This window comes from Triturus cristatus, chromosome 7 (assembly GCF_964204655.1).
Source record: "Triturus cristatus chromosome 7, aTriCri1.1, whole genome shotgun sequence".
Classification (NCBI taxonomy): domain Eukaryota; kingdom Metazoa; phylum Chordata; class Amphibia; order Caudata; family Salamandridae; genus Triturus; species Triturus cristatus.
This window is the reverse complement of record NC_140590.1, coordinates 1,648,226,236-1,648,240,838: the sequence shown is the minus strand read 5'-3', so window position 1 is coordinate 1,648,240,838 and position 14,603 is coordinate 1,648,226,236. Positions and strand designations below refer to the sequence as shown.

At 44.3% G+C, this 14,603-nt stretch overlaps 1 protein-coding gene across 8 annotated transcripts in view; it reads left to right on the top strand.

Annotated features, from left to right (window-relative positions):
• Positions 1-14,603, top strand: part of ARFGAP1 (ARF GTPase activating protein 1) — a 545,635-nt gene that overhangs the window by 328,618 nt on the left and 202,414 nt on the right. For 2 of the 8 annotated variants that reach the window (XM_085619710.1, XM_085619706.1), the window contains exon 1: positions 2,293-2,505. The exons of 3 other annotated variants lie outside the window; for them this stretch is intronic. The gene's annotated coding sequence lies outside the window, so the exon portion shown is untranslated. Of the gene's footprint in view, positions 1-2,290; positions 2,506-14,603 lie in introns of those variants that run through there. 3 more of the 8 variants (XM_085619709.1, XM_085619711.1, XM_085619705.1) reach the window with 3 other exon arrangements.

Genomic DNA, 14,603 nt, shown 5'->3' with positions numbered 1-14,603 from the left:
TACCCCTCTCTCTATGGATGGTCGGCAATATTCAAGATGATCTCTCTCCCCAGGCTCCTATATCAGCTCCAGAATCACCCCTAACCCATTCCACAAACGTGGTTCAGACAGACAAAATCCATGTTAAATGGGTTTCTCTGGGTGGGGGGGGACAGTCAGACTGGCGCTCCGCACTTGTTTTCTTTTCTCCTATTGTGGTGGTATTGCAACGGCTGATATACAGTCATACTATGCGGCCGGCCAGCTACAGGTGCTTAATGACTGGTGGTACTGTCTGAGAGAAGAACCTGCATACAGTGTTGAGAGATAGCTTTTGGGAGACCCATCGGTACATAAATTCGTATATGAACATGCTCATTACCTTCGGCCACAATGGTGGTTCTTGCAGTACGGCAACAGTCTCTTCGCCTTATCGGCTAGCTAAATAGGCTCACAGGCAGGGCCCCACTATGGTGCAACTGCCTTCTTCCACAATTACAATGCTTGCAGGGCTTTCAAGGGTGGGGCCGAATTGGGATTTCTACATTGGGGGACGTCCTACAGGGCACTACTCTTAAATCCTTCTCCGAAATACAGAGGGAATATTACATGCCACACACCAAATTTTATAAATATTTACAGTTCCGTCACAAACTCATCCCCTATCTCGCAGACCTCCCTGAATTCAGCCCACTGGAGGGAAAACTTCTTATGGGTGACCTACAAGATCACAAAATCTCTAAAATATATCAAACCCTGGTTACACACAGTTCATCATCACTAGAGTCCCTTCGAGAGGCCTGGCAGGCTGAGATCGGCCCGATCGATAATGATGACAGGAGGGAGGCTCTAGAGTACCCCCGAGGAGCTGCCATCTCATAGCGATTGCAGCTGTTGCAGCTAAAATACTTGCATAAAATATATTTTACACGGGTACAGCTTTGTAGAGCCGGGCTCATTGCGTCCCCTACATGTTTACGCTGGAGAGCGGAATAGGCCACATTTTTACATACGGTGTGTACCTGCACAGTCCTGGAAAGGTTTTGGAAGGGAGTTCATAGATGCTTATCTGCAGTATTGGGATGGACCATAGGCAATACACCACGACTAGCCCTACTTCATATTGCAGAAGATATTGAGGGCAATAGATTTAAGCGCCACTTGTTGTTCTTAGGATTAACCCTGGCCAAACGAGACATCGCACGCTCCTGGAAAACACCCTCTGCACCACTTAGGGGTCTGGAGACTGGATCTAGATTTTTGCATGGGATTGGAAGACCCGTCTTCAAGCCCCAGGGATGCCCTTAGAAACATGCACGTATATCGCAGCGTTGGGCGGACTATAGAGGAATTGTACTGACCCCTCCGACTCCACCACCACCACCTTACTGGGTATGGAGGTGCTACCCCATTACATTTTTTTTTTAACAGATTTTTTATTAGTTTATAAGAAAGCAATCCGTGACATCGCAGAGAATACTGTACTTACAGTTCAGTTTGAACGTACAACCTTCTACATTTATACATGCTAATCGCAGGCTGTCTTCCCACCAGGATGCATTATTCTTGCTCCAGCGCAAGAAAATGGTGTGTCACCTAGAGCAGCCTAAGGTCTTCAGAATTGTCGGACTCAGTACTACCCTTATTAGGCGTATACCAACCCAGTATTCAGCTCCACAATTAACCCTTAACAAATAAACAAGGGGAACACCCCCCCCCTCCAAAGTGCTACCCCATTCATACCGCTATTTTCATATATATTGTAGCCAAGATTCAGCCCCCCCCCCGAAATTTTTTCTTTGCCCCCCCCCCCTGAAATTTGGCACTAGTTGAGCCTCTGAGAGATATATATATATATCATCTGCAAATAATTTTAGCTTAGACGCACATAAAAGAGAAGGTAAGATTGAACTGTCACTTTGAAAAAATAGCCAGTGGCTCCATTAAAATAAAAAAAAATCAATAAAAAAAGTCATCTCTGTAAATTGTAATGAAATCAATCTCTTCGATGTGTATTTAAAACAGTAAAAAACTGGGAATGATATTGGGATTTCAAAGGTAACTCTCAGTTTAAGAATGTAAGTGTTGAGAATTACTGAAATAAAGCACAAGCTTTACAACGCATTTCGAAAATGCTACACACGATGGGACCTGTGTGTTTACTTCTGCTTTCAGGCTTAGTAATAGCATTCTTTTCCGAATAAGTCCTCCCCTCCCTAGCCTCACATTAGTTTACTCATCTGTGAATTTAAACCTCCCATCCGCTCCCCCAACGTGAGAACCCTGGGTCTAGCCCTCCCCCATCTATCCCGAGCCTCAGCCGTTCCTCCTGTCACCAGCCGCTTCCGGTAATCGCTCTCGCCACGTCCAGGCTCTCGCCTGCTGTCTCCGGCGAGCCGCGGGTTAACGTCTACGTCCCTCATCTCCCACAGTCCTTCGCGCACTGCAACGTAGCGCAATATGGCCGCTGTCTGAAGATCCGCAGAGAACACCGGCAACTCCGAGCGGAACCAGACAGGCGCGCAGGTGAGGGGGGCGGCGCGGATGGGTACAGCTTGAATGGGAGCTAGGGAAGCTGGCGATGAGATGGTGGGCGATAAGTTCTATGGGGAGTATAAAGGGGATGGGACCCATTACAAGAATGGATGTGTGCTAAAATGGGGGTACTTGGAGATGCGTTGCCCTCAAACTGCTCACTGTCATTCGATATGTACTGTTTAATGCGCTGGATGTGGGAGAATATATCTGTATAAGGGTTACCTGTGGATGGCGATTCCTGGGTAAGGGGGTTTGAGATGGAGGAAATGGGCTCGGGGTGTTGGGGGTATCGAATATCATGGCGAAGGAGTGAGAATGATATTTAGAAGCGAGCACCGGTATTTAGAAGCCAGGGACATATTGGAGGCACCGAGTTGAGAACTTATATATATATATACAAAAAGCCTGCCTTCTGTTTACGTTAGACCCGTATTCTTGTTCTCTATGGCACGAAGAATTTTTCGGTTTTGAATGGGTCGTACATGTGTATTGGACAGGTGTTCTGTCGGACTAAGACTGGCTTAGCCTTCACCCGGAATGTAAGGTGCGAACCAGGGCAGTTGGACCTTGGTAAGAGGGCACTTGACATATAACTTGGGGAAGAAGAATTGGGAAGGTTCCGGCGCAATGAAAAACCAGTAGTCAGGAACGGAAGGATTAGGCTAAGGAGGTTTTGAAGACACCTATAATAATTTAAGGTGCACCGAAGTGTACGGCTAGTAAAGTCCGCTACTGAGGTAGGGTATCAAATAGAATGAGCCTAAACTGCACCCAGGGAGATAAGTTTCATTGAGTAACGGGATTTTACATGAAGGAGACACTAAAGGGCGCATTATTAATAGCAGGTATGTCCACCAAAAGGTGAATGAAGAAAATGTGGATGAAGAAAATATGCATGTATAATGTAACGTTATATTTTAGTAGTTCACCAGAAACATGTCTTTGTAAACCTATTTACTGCGTACCCTGATTGAAAATAATAGTTGCTTAAGTGATATGTCATTAAACATGCGTAGACAGTGTCTTTTATGATAACATCGCAAATAAAACTAACCACTATTAGATATTTAAAGCCTTAATGTATGCCCCATATGTTCATCAATCTATGGCTGGCGTTTTTTATATAAAGCATTTTGTATTTTTTTCAAATTACAGATACTTGTAATAGGGCCTAATTCACTTGGGTTGTACAGTGTTCTCTATGGTCACTGATGATGAGTTAAAAACAAAAAACTACACATGACTTTGCTCATTTAAACGAATGCACGTTATTGCTAACATTGTAAATGCTGCTTTTGATCTTTTTTTTTTTTATAGTCTTATAAAGTGCTACAGTTACCCACAAAGGGGTTTTCAGCGCCCTAGCCGCTGTTTAAGCTAACAAATCACAGCAGAAAAAATAGTTTTGCATGCACATTTTTAAAAAATCTTTTTTTTTTTTTGTAGACCATTCAATTCAAGAACAAATCTCATTTACAGTTTCGTAGTAAATCCCAGAGCAGTATTCTTATCACGTCACTGCAGTTGGGTGGTGCAGTATTACCCAGGAGTTAGGTATTTTGCCCATTAAGGTGATTCATTGTGAAGCACTTCCAGCAACGGGCAGGTTACATGATTTCAGAGCTTAGTCAAGTACAAAGTTTCCCACTTGTCACTGGGAGTTTAATATGCAGGCTACAAACACATCAAGTTCAAATATTACTTTGGTAGGAAATAGAAGACCTATTGTGCAATCCTTGGCTAGGCAAACGTTATTGTAGTGTTTTGGTGCAGTCTGCTTGTGGTCACTTTGGCTTATGCTTTAGTTGCTGCAATGGTCTACACAGCAAATTCGATCCCAGGGCTTTTTTAGAGATTGAGAATGTCAGTTGCAGTGACTGCAGGAGATTCTAAATCACTGAAATGACTGATTATGTTGGATGTGACAGCTATTGTGCGAAAGTTGGGCTAATGTCTGGCCGGTATCTAGGCTGGTTGGTCATGCCCAAGTGTCTGAAATTTCTTAACACTGTTCCCCTCAAAAAGATCTGGTTTATCAGGACGTTGAAAATGGAGTTTCTTTAAAAGGCTAGAGGACTTGGCTCCTAAGATCTAATATCCTTCAGAATCTATGAAATGTTGAATTTTTTTCATTGAAAATATAAAAATCACAAATTTATTTAGCAATAAACTCTAAATGACCATCTACAGGGATAGGTTTAGTAGGCTGATATGCCTATTTCAGGTAAGGTGGATATATTGGTATTAACAGAGACATGAAAAGAAGGATGAGTTCACAACGTGTTAGGTAACTTCAGGCAAGAGGTGAGGTTTACTATATGGTGAAAAGGTCATAAAAGCATAGAAATAACTTACACCTACAAATCTTAAATAAGTGTTTGGATGAGAACCATAAGCTATTTTCTGCATTATACTGGAGCGTCTATCTTTTGTGCCTTCCTGACCAATATTCAAATTGGAAAGGTGGTTACTATTAGTCTCCTTCAAAGCCGGACATTGTTATGTCTGTGTTTGGTATTAAAAGACATATACAAGGATGGTATCCCTACTTGGCAAATAGGGACTGTATTCTGTGGAAAAATGCATAATTAAACTCCGATTTAGTGGTTGTCAGTAAATTTTCCCAGTTAGATTGAGGAATTAACAAAGCAACGTAGGTGTTAGTCTCATGTTTTGTTGAGATGCTCAGTTTGACCTCTTGTCAGTTAATGACATCCATATGACAAAGCCCTTTAGATATTGACTTTATTGCACAACCGAGCCCAGAACTTATATACATATTGATCTCCTCTGTCTGATACTTTAGTCTTTTGAAGACCATGGTATCGAACTATACTAGAAAAGAAAGCAGTTGCCATTTGAGCTGTGGATGGTTTCTTTGATCAGGGAGATAAGTGAGCCATCTTGGTTAATTAATTCACAGTCGCCATGATTGTAGTAAATCTATCTTATTTTAGCAGTCGACAAAGAAATCTGTTGATGTGTAGGCCGCTGACTATCAAGGCAGCTCCGAAGAAAGCAGAAGATCATATTTGAACTGAGCACCCTCTATCCTATACAGATATGCCACACAAAAACCCATTGGGGCTTATGTACAAAATTACTTTGCAATTGCTAAGGCTCACATTCGGCAAATCAGAGCCTTTGTTATTTCAAAACTCTCTTTGAGTATGTCCAAAATGCAAACTGTGAATAAGTAACACATTTACTGAATTCCAAATTGAAGAGGCTGTGTTTACGGCATCCAAATGCATTTTCCAGTGAAAAGTTGCTAATACCTCAAAGGAGATGGCAAACAATTTGCATTGGAGACAGGTTTCCCAAGGAATTACTTCCTGTTTGTAAATATTGAAACATTTTTTTTAGGTGTAGGCATTACTCCACGGGCCCACTGCTAATGCTTAAAAAAGTTTGTGAAACTTTTATTAAAAAAAAAAATGTTTAGACGCTTGTTTTCCTTTAAGGAAATTGAGCTCTTTTAAAAAAAAAAAAAAAAAAAAAAAAAGCTTTTTTGCTACTTTTTAAAGCAATCGCAGACCTTGCTGTCTGCTTACCCCTGTAGGCCGCCATCCATGTGATAGAGGTGAATTGTAGTGAATTGCAATGTATGACCTACCTCATTCATATTCTTGAGGTAGGTTGAATTGCGACCCAATGCAATTCTGTTATTTTCGACCCAACTTGTTAGTATATAGGTTGGTTTTCAAAATGCCGAAGCATTCTGTAAAAGTTTTTGAACAAATTGCAACAACTTTTACCCTATGCATTTGTTGTACATAAGGCTCATAGTCTTTAATATCTTGATGAGCTGAGGGCTGCCAATAACTTGCTATCAAGTAATCATGCAAAATAATTCTTTGAAATTTCTCATTGCGTACACAACGTTTCTTATCAACACAAATCATTTCTTCCACTCTTTGAATGTCTTCCCTTCTCTTGGCCAATCGTTTGTGTTCAGATATTGTGTGTTTTCCTGAACAAGTTTAGTTAGAGTTCATAAGAAATATTCTGTTTAATGGTACTATCCTATCTTCTGTAGAGTGTCTTCTCTTTAGGATGCATTCTGATTAGGTAGTCAGTCAGTTTTGAGGGAACCAGGAATGTAAGTTTATATGATAGTCATACTGTTGAGATAAATAAGCTCACTGTCAACTGTTTCAAAATTTGGCTTGTTGTAATAGCTGCAGGTTTCCATGATCTGCTCTTACAGTAGCTTGATGCAATGCTTCTAACAGAAAAAAATCAATTACTTGTGTGCCTCATTTATCGCTATCAATTCTTATTTGCTGGCTGAATAATTTGTTTCTGCTTGACTTATTGTATGGGAGATACCACCAACGCAACAATTTGGCGACGAGCTGAGGACATCTACGCTGTGAACTTGAGAGAACTTCTTTGCGACCTCTTTCGTTTTTAGTCGCAACTTTCACAGAATTTTAACAGTGATTAATTCTGTGGTGTACAGTGACTATTTCCGCTTCCCTGGACTGCCATGCTAGTTGTAACCACGAGTGAGTTATGTCCTTTTAACTCGTGGTAAAGTGCTAGCTACGCTTAGCTGAGGCAGTCACTCACTTGCTCTGCCATAGCCCCACCTAGGGGCGGGACTTGTTTAATTAATAAAATGTGTGTGCACGATCTGCAGTTTGTCTCTGTGATACAGCCAGTGATCAAGTGTGTGAGACGCCCGAAACGCATTTGGCAAGTACCAGGAGTGGTGTGCAGCAGGCTTTGTGAGGCCACCGGCGGCATTTGTGCAGTAACCTTTCCATGTTGTGGCACTTCCAACAGGGCAACCTTTGTGTGAGATATATATATATATATATATTCCTCCCACCCCATGCCCCACTCTAAGCATAGCTAGACACAACACACACGTTTGCCTCTGAGTTTGGATACAGAGGCTGCCTACAACTGTATTTTAATTTTGGATGTGGGAGGGCACTGGGATTACCATAGTGCACCCCCCTCCCCACACACACAGCCCTCAAGTGCCAAGTTTAGTGTGCAGAAGACTTTTACCCTCTTGAAAATGGCCAAAGTGTGTAGGGTTATCCATGGGTGCCTTACTTCATCGGTCGGGACATCCCGAGGAGTCATTCCCACCCACATGCTTGTTCCTGCCATAAATGTGGCAAAATTAAAAGATTACTGAACATATTGTCTGAGATTTGAGAAGAGCAGAGAAGATTGGACCTACTCGCCCGCTTGTACTCAAGACAAACAATTGGACTCCAGAGGTCATAAGACTGACCTAATAAAGTTACAGAAAAACAACAAGTTACAAGAGGCCCTTACTTGCAACTGACCAGTGGCCACTGGACCCTACTGTTGGCCTCGGCCTGCTACCGTGTGAGTCACTAAGCACCTCTTCTGGAGGCTTTAGAAGAGTACTCCTGTAATGGATTTGGACTTAAAGGACTAAAGTTAGAAAGTAGCATTTTTGACCAGGACGAACCTGGTTAGTGTATCGGACATGCACCTAGTCTGGTTCCGGTACAACAGGACCTATCATTGGCACTTTGTGTTTCTAGGCGTCATTTCTGCTTAAAAACGTAAAAATTCACATTTCTGGTTCCTCGTATTGGATTTTTGACGTTCTGGTGTCATTTTGTTAATTTATTTTTACTTTAGTTTTCTAATTTGTTTTGCAACTTTTTGGTTTTGCATTTCAGCTTTATTGCTGTTTTAGTGGTGCATAAATACTTTTCATATTGACTCTAAGTTAAGCCTGTCTGCTCTGTGTCATAACTGGCAGGGGTTGGAGCTTAGGTTTATTTAGTGTCCATAATGGGTCACCCTGACACGGATTGTGGTTATTGCTTGAAGTGCGAATCTACGCAACCAATACCCCAATTTCTTACAGTTACATTAGTCAGTCCTTTCTTTAGTTCGGAAAATACTTCCTAAGCCTTGGTTGTCCAATAAAAAAGGTTTTCCCCTAGGTTAGTAATTGGATTTGAGCTGTGATTTGCTACGATAAACATATATTGCTGAACAACCTACCCCCCGATTCAGGGAGGCATTGGGACTCCAACACTCAACCTTGTTACTCACGGATTGTTTAGTTTTGCTTTTAATAAACCTATTTGGACTTCTCATAGGTGTAAAAGCAGATATACTTCCATGCTTTATATAATCTTTTGGTTTCACATGTCTGGACACAAGACTCCTACAGGATTATTTTGATAAAAATCTACAAAACAGGCTTATTGTCCCATCAAAATCTTGAGGTTGTGCTTTATTTTTTGTACTAAAGAATGCTACTACTGAACTGCTTCTCTGTACACATGACTGAAACCAAAACCGTTGGATCACAGCAGGTATACAGAGTTCTCATGAGAAAGGCACCAGTTGACCTTAAAAAAGGTACAGTAATGTAAACTTCTTAGGCACTGAAAAAGCTACTTGAGTCTCTCTTGGTAGTGCCAAACATGAAAATTAGGCTGAATATGTCAGAAGTGGCTCAACTTGGAACTACTGTCACTAACCATGGCAAGCAAAATTTCATCAGCAATTACGGTAACACAAAAGTATAACACATACTTTCTCAATTTCTTCCTCCTGCACTTTCCTGTACGACATCTAAGGTAATTCGATTGACATCATTGTTGAGACAGTTCATTGTTATATATGCAAGGTAACTATCAGCACCATGATCCCAATTGAGAGAGAGCACTATTATGCGGTACACAATATCAAGATTATGTACATGACCAATTCATAGAACACAGTCTCTTAACCTGTTTCTGAACTGTCTCGGAAGCGTTTCTTCAACCCAGTCAATCTTTCTCACTACTACTTGGAAATGAGGCACAACGTCCATTGCACAATGATACAGGTTGCTCCAGACCAGTGTGGTCACACATAAACATACGCAAGTTCAGCAGAGCCACATGAGTTAGAATTAGACACTACTCCGTGTACGCTTCCACCTCCGAGAGTCGCACACTGTGAATCGGCATGTCGCACAAGAGAAATGCAGCACGAGCAAATAAACCGGCCACACGGGGTTTCACATCCGGTGAATCCACTCGCCATCACTAGACGGTTATGAGTGTCGCAGTCCACGCTGTACGGGAACCACATGCCTCCTTTATGGGCAAGATTTCTGGGACTCCGCACTAAGCAATCCGGTCTCCAGAATAAGTGTTAAGTCCACGCTCACACCACGCTACCAGTTTGGATGTAGTAGCTGAGGCAGCCACTTAAGAGAACACCGCGCTCCAGATGTTACAGTAGATAGTGTAGGTCCTTCGGGGAGATCCTTTGAGGTCCAGAGATCTCTGGGAGAGCAAGAGGTCCGCCGTGGGGCACTTGGCGAGCACACTTCAGAGCACCAAACTTCAGCAGGTCCTCAGCCCAAGCCATTGTCTATTTGGACTGTTATCCTCCATGTGCCAACAGAGTTCTCTGACTATGTGCACCATGCTGTCCGGGTTCTCGCGTCCCACGTCTCCACAAGCGTATCTTGCCCTTTGCTGGAGGATGGCACCAGTAGTTGTACTGTCGTGTGTCTTTGAAGTCTGGGTGGTTTAGGGGTTTTCCCTTTGAATCACAGATGTCTCTCCTAAATTGTAGGCCTGTCTGCCATGGTGCCTTGGAATGCAGAGCTTAACCTTTAGTGAGGCCATGATCTGACCCCCTAGGGCTAAGTGGCGCAACCTCGGTCTTCAATCTATCCCATTCGGCCCTTAAATGCCAGAGGTTTGGCCTTCTCGTGGGATGCCCATGTTTTATGGCTTTCGATTGGGGAATGCACAGATTTGCTCTCCCCCTCCCCCCCGACCCCTGGTGTCCACTGGAACCAGACACCACACTACTCGAGATTCTTGGAGCATAGAAATACTCATATTTTATGAGTGGCATTTCTAAGCGAGTTATGCCAAAACCCCCTTTACCAATCAATGGAAATGGTTTGGCACTGCAAACCCATTGATATGAAACATGAGACTGCTCTATTGCAGTGCAAAGTATTGTCAACCACTCCTCTATATTAACTTATGGGCAGAGCAGGCCTCATAGGTGGTGAAAACATGGAGAGATAATCCTCTCTAACTGGGCGCATATCCGCTGGTGCACACCCTGTGCGCTGTTGAACACCCCGACCTGAGATGGCAGGAGGAACACATAGTTCCCAGCACCAGTGGTGCCAGTGCAGCTGCCCGAGTTGGTACAGCAGACTGGACATGGGTTTAACCAATACGTGTCTCTCTGCACACGCACCAACCGGTTTTAACAGGCATCATCACTCAATTGCAGGCACCATAGGTGTGGAGTTTTATATAGTGCGAACTAGACCCGAAAGTATCTGAGTGCTTTACATGAGCACCAGTTGCGTTGCAGACAGACATATTCATTTTTGTTAGGCACAGGGAGATTAAGCGATGTGTCCAGAATCACAATATGTTGAGCGTTCCTGCTAAGACTCTAATCCAGTTTTCCAGCTCCGAGGTCGACCGCTGTAGCCTTTAGGTCACATCCTCTCCCCAGCACGGGTGCGCACTCACAACGGCCTACACTGGCAAATTGCTCCCGAGTTTACCCATGATGGATACTGGTGCGAACCTGCTGGTCTGCAATAACTGATTGTATTGTGTTTCAGAACAGGAAATCAACGCTATTTCCCAACAGTAATAGGAAGTGTGCATGCACGTTCACACCGTAGTTGCGGTGGGAAAGGGCCCAAAGCCTGGATGCCTCATTAGAGAATCATTAAAACTCAGGTGGAAAAGCAGAAAACGTCCGGGAACCGATACCTGACTAGTATCTGGTCCAACGTGTCATTTCCGACCCTCCCCAGAACCCATGCACTGAACGTGCTGCGGTTCCGCCTGCCATCCTGGTAGTCCTCCTCACTAAGGCAAAAGAACCTAGATGGGCCATCTGCGTTGGAGTGGTTGACCTCTGGTCATTGTTATGCTGTAAATTCCATCACGTGTAAGGAGATGGATTGCCTCAACAGTTCTGGATTCTCACACTTTCTCTGTATCAGCCACTTGAGTGTTTGAACCAAGAAGTGCGTGCCAAACAAAGCCGCAACTTCTTCAGGGTCCAAACCACGGCGAAGGCTTCCAGCTCCATTGCTCTCCACCATTGCTCCTGTGGGAGTAACCTCCAGGAGATGAAGGCTACCGGCTGGTCTAGGCCCTCCTGATTCAGTTCAGACAGCACCGCCCGATTCCATGCTTGGAGGTATCGGTCTGAATAATGAACTCGTGGGAGAAGTCTGGGGCACTGTACACATGCCATTTGGGAGGCCACGGTCCAGATTACATCTCTGGGCTGCTGCTTTGAAGTCCGCTCCGTCAAGGGGTCACAATGGTACCATATCCATTGATAAACCTCCAATGGTACCCAGCAAAGCCCAAGAAGGCCCAGACGCGTATTTGGGTTTGGGGGGGGGGGGCTCCCAGGCCAGGATAGCTTAAGCCTTGGCCTGCAGGGGTTGCACCTTACCCGGCCCCACCTGGTATCCCACATACATCACCGATCCTTGCCTTATCTAGCATTTACTCGCCTTGATAGGCCTGCTTGCTGCAGGGCCTGAAGTACTTCCTGGAGGTGAAAGAGATGATCCAACAGTTACTGAAGACAGCAATGTCTTCCAGATAAGCACCTAAGAAGGCTTCCATGCCAGCAAGGACCTGGTTCTGGTTTACCAACCTCTGGAGGGTGGCCGAGGCATTCTTGAGTCCAAAGAGTTTGACCCTGAATTGGTAATGCCTTCCCGAGTGGAGAGGGCAGTTTTCTCCCTGGCTCCCTCAGTGAGTCCGATCTACCAGTACCCTGAGCTGAGGTCGAAGGTACTTTAATACTCGGCCGCACCCAACCTGTCTATCAACTCATCTGCCTTCTGGATTGGATGGACGTCCGTCTGGGTCATCGAGTTCACCCGCGATAGTCCACACTGAACCTTAGTTCAGGTGTTGTGACTGTCGGGCAGCTTTTGACACCAGTACCATGGATTGGACCAGAGGCTGCTGGCGGGTTCTAGGACTCCTGATTCCAGCACCTTAGACTCTTCTGCCTTGATGCTAGCTCTCACCTTATCCGACTGCCGGTAAGATTTGCTCTTGACAGGGAGGTTGTTGCCCATGTCCACATCATGGGTGCACAGTTGTGTAATCCTTGGGATAAGGGAGAACATTGAGGGAAACTGTCCCTCTGCTGGTCACGAGTCAGGGCTGGGTATAGAGTTACTCCTTCCACCAACCCATCTATCTGAGAGTGCAGGTGGTCAGGGAGAGGCTCGCTCTCCTCCTCCTCATCCGTTACCATTAGCATGGTAACCATAGACTTCTCCTAAAGTGTGGGTTGAGACTGTTGACATGCAGTACCCGGAGGGGCTTTCTTTGGCTCTTGAGATCCACCAGGTAGGTGGTCTCCCCCTTCCTCTAGATCACCTTGTAGGGCCCGGACCAACTGTCCTGAAGGAATTCTGGCTCCACAGCCTCCATTACCCAAACTTTCTGTACTGGAGTGCTGTCCTTGTCGTACCACTCCTTCATGACTTGCTGGCTGGCTTCTAGACTGTGGGAGGCTTGCTTCCACAACCAGGCCATTTGGCTCCGTAAGGCTAGCATGTGACATACTACATCCTGGGGAGTTCTCTTGGGAGTGTGCTCCCAACCTCCCTTGACTAAACTCAGAGGTCGCCTGACCGGGTTCCCAAAGAGAAGTTCAAAGGGGCTAAATCCTACTCCCTTCTGAGGGACCTCCTGGTAGGCAAACAGGCAAGGTAGGGGGACATCCCACTTTTCCTGAGAGCCTCTGGCAGGCCTTCGATCATGCCATTTAGGATCTTGTTGAACCTTTCCACAAGCCCGTTGGTACTGTGGTGGTACGGGGGGGAGAACTCATAGGTCACGCCTCACTCCCTCCACATAGCCTGCATGTATGCAGAAAAAAAGTTTGTTCCCTGTTCAGACACCACCTCTTTGGGGAATTCCACTCGAGTAAAAATCACCATCATGGCCTGTAGTGTAGTTCCTCTATCCCTGATAGGCTCTGCGCATTGGAATAACATACACTATATATTTGACATAGGACTAAGGTCAGTATGTCTCGAGTATATTAAACTTAATTACTTGTGTGTGCCAGCTAACTCAGAGGTCACTAGAAACTTCTCGAGTATACAAGAAGGGATTAGTCTCTGACTACCGCATAAACATGACAACATTGTTTCCTTTTAGAATCGTAACAGTCTCAGAATCGTGGAAACAATAGATAACAGTTTCACTCAGTCAATCGTATATGCTTCGTTTCTACAGAGTTGCACAGAAATAGAGAGACGGGCGTTTCAATAAAAGGGTTTATTGAACAGTCTTATTTCTCATGCAAGAGATTTGAATTGCTACAATCGTAAGACAGACTGCGAAGTACAATATGTACGAGGTTAGCAGTAAGATAAAATAATACTGTATAGCATTGTTTGTAGCTATGACATATATTAATCAAAATACATGCATAATTAACATAAGCTAAAATGTGATACTCCTCTGATGCTTCTAAATTGTTCTACCCCAGTGTACCTAACCTAAGTGCAATACGAGGTTTGAAGTAGGTGCCATTTCTAAAGTATAGCTAGCTATATTTTAGTTTAGCCAAGAGTTGCCAAAAGTTTCTCTAAGTTCTAGTCAGCTCCATACCTTATAATGAGAGAGGTTGGAATCTCTTTTCTGGACTCGATAGTCTAACCCCCCCGCAAGGGAAGTTGGAGAGCACTGGAGCTGGATTCTCTGCGAGGAGGATGACAGCGTCAGGCCAGTGCATTAGGCTGGAACTCGATCTCCTTCCAAACTTGCTGCGGCGAACCGCATAGTTTGGGTTGGATCGAATCCTTCGGGAACCGCAATTTGCCAGGGCAAGTGCTGGAATATTTATACCTTGAAGGTGTCTAGGAATGCCAGTATTGACGTAAAAGTCGGGCAGAGGAACGTCATGAATTAACCCCTAAGGAATAGATGTTCATGCATACTTAATGATTTCTTGGAGAAATCAATATTCAAGCTGAGGGAAATTCCTAAAGGCTTAAGGGTCTGCTTTTCCAAGAATTCGTTGTGACGTGGATGGACGGATGTATG